The sequence below is a fragment of the Scylla paramamosain genome, chromosome 26, assembly GCF_035594125.1.
Source record: "Scylla paramamosain isolate STU-SP2022 chromosome 26, ASM3559412v1, whole genome shotgun sequence".
NCBI classification, from domain to species: domain Eukaryota; kingdom Metazoa; phylum Arthropoda; class Malacostraca; order Decapoda; family Portunidae; genus Scylla; species Scylla paramamosain.
Window position 1 is genome coordinate 6,692,501 of NC_087176.1, and position 2,500 is coordinate 6,695,000.

Consider the following 2,500-nt stretch of genomic DNA (forward strand, 5'->3'; position numbering starts at 1 on the left):
GTTTTCATACGTAAAAACTCATAAACATGACAAACAGACATGAAAATATAAAAAAAAGTTAAAAGTAACAAAGTAAAAAAAAACTTGTACTTCAAAACAATTTTAAAGTAAAACACTCATACAAATAAAACAAAAATCTAAAGTGAAAATAAAAAAAAAGTATATGGTAAACTGTAATTACAATATATTAACTCAGTGACTTGTGGAAACTTGCACGAATATCCTTGCACGGGTCACGCAATTCCTTGATAATTCCTTTATTTTCTTTCACTGCCTTTGTTTACTTAGGTAATGAGAAAGTGACCTCACGTGGCTGTATTCCTCTCTCTCTCTCTCTCTCTCTCTCTCTCTCTCTCTCTCTCTCTCTCTCTCTCTCTCTCTCTCTCTCTCTCTCTCTCTGGCAAATATTTCTTCACCCTTACTTTTCTTCTATGTTTTTACTTTTCCCTCTTTCTTTTCTCGGGAAGTTAGTCAGTCATAACCGGAAGAGGAATCCGTTGTAGCAACCACACATTTCGACTCCCATGGTTCACACACACACACACACACACACACACACACACACACACACACACACACACACACACACACACACACACACACACACACACACACACATACCTACAGGTCTCAATTCCCTATGCAGTGGCGGGGACGGAATTATTGAAACGGATTGGGTGTGGGCTTACAGGGACACATTTTCTATTTGGCGCAGTGTAGGGCGGACGTAGCTCCCTCGCCAGGGATGTAACCTTGTTTAGGATATTGGGAGGATGAAAACTCAGGCCTGGGAGCAATAGCACGTACCGTTCATGCCTTCCCTTGTCATCCTCTCCTTGTGAAGCGTGTGGAATGATTTTTTTTTTCTACAGTATTACCGTTAAGGATATTGTTGTTTCTAGTGTAATAATTAACTGAATTATTTATTTTCCTCTGCCTGTCATTTTCGCCCTTTAAATCATGCTTGCATAAAAGAAAAGTTTTGTTTTGCTTGCAGTGTTAATTAGTTAAGGATATTCCAGTTTCTAATGTTATAATTGACTGGATTAACTTTTTTTCTCTTTTCCATTCATCCTTGCCCTTTTGGCAAGGATGAATGAAATGAATGTTTGTATAAAAGAATGACTGGATTTTGTTTGCAATGTTAAATAGCTAAGGATATTGCTGTTTCTAATGCAATAATTAGCTGGATCAACTCTTTTTCTCTTTCGTCATCCTTGCCCTTTGAATCATATTTGCATAAAAGAATGAAGGTTGTTTTGCTTGTGGTTTTAAATAGTTCGGGATTTCTGTTGTTTTTAGTGTTATGATTCATGACTCATTAACTTCACTCCCAGGACAGAGCACATGACTCCTGCCTTCCCCGTGTACGTGAATCGTTTTGGGTGAAAGAATGAAGGTTTTATTATTTTTTTTTTTCCAGTGTTAAATAGTTAAGCATTTTTACTATTTCTCATCAATCTAGTGTAATCATTAACCGCGTCAATTCTCTTCTCATCTGCCCTTTATCGTCCTGTGAATTGTGTGTGGGATAAAAGAATGAAGGTTTTATTTTGTTTCCAGTATTAAATACTTAAGGATTTCTACTGTTTTTATTAAATCTGGTATAATTATCCGTTGCATTAACTTTCTTTCCGCGTCTTCCTCGTTCCTGTGAATCGCTGGAGTGAAAGAATGAAGGTTTTATTTTATTTCCAGTGTTAGATATTTAGGGATTTGCAATAGTTTTAGTGCTGTGATTGCATTAAATCTTTTCCTCTTTGTCTTCCGCCTGTCATCCTTTCCCCTGTGTATCGTGTTGGAGTGAAAATTTTGTTTTGTTTCCAGTTCACTGTCAATCTAGTGTAATTATTAACTGGATTAACTTTCTTCCTCTTTCTCTGCCTTCCTCGTCCAGTAAATCATGTCGGACTGAAAGGAATTTGTTTCCAACGTTTCTAGTGTTTTTTTTTTTTTTTTTTTAACAATTAGAGGTTTGTGCTGGTCAGAATGCAATGAATTACTGGATTAACTCTCTTTCTCTTCCCTCGCCATCCTCGTCTCGTGAATTGTGGGTCCGGTGAAAGAATTAAGAGTATTTTTTGCTTCCAGTGTTAAATAGTTAAAGATTTCTACAGTTGTATTGATTAAGTGCATTAACTCTTAATTCCCATGTTTCCTGCCTTCCTTTTACTGCGAATCGTGTTGGGATGAAAGGAATAATGGTCTGTTTTGTTTCCAGTGTCTGTTCAATAATAAAGAGTTTCTACTGATTCTAGTGTAGTGATTGACTAGATTAGCTCTCTCTCTCTCTAACAGGATCCCCGCTTTTCCTCTCCAGTGAGTCGTATGGGGATGAAAGAATTATTATTTTTTTTTCAATGTTAAATCATTAAGGAATTCTACTTCCTCTAGTGTAATCATTAACTACATTATCTTTTTTCCTCCTCCTCCGTCATCGTCTTCCAATGAATCGTGTTGTAGTGAAAGAATTAATGGTTTCTTTTACTTGCAGTGTAAC

The 2,500-nt window shown here is 36.5% G+C and overlaps 1 protein-coding gene across 1 annotated transcript in view; it reads left to right on the plus strand.

The window, feature by feature from the left end:
• The window catches only part of LOC135113506 (cytosolic Fe-S cluster assembly factor NUBP1-like), a 248,727-nt gene that overhangs the window by 49,365 nt on the left and 196,862 nt on the right, over positions 1-2,500 (plus strand). The window lies entirely within an intron of this gene.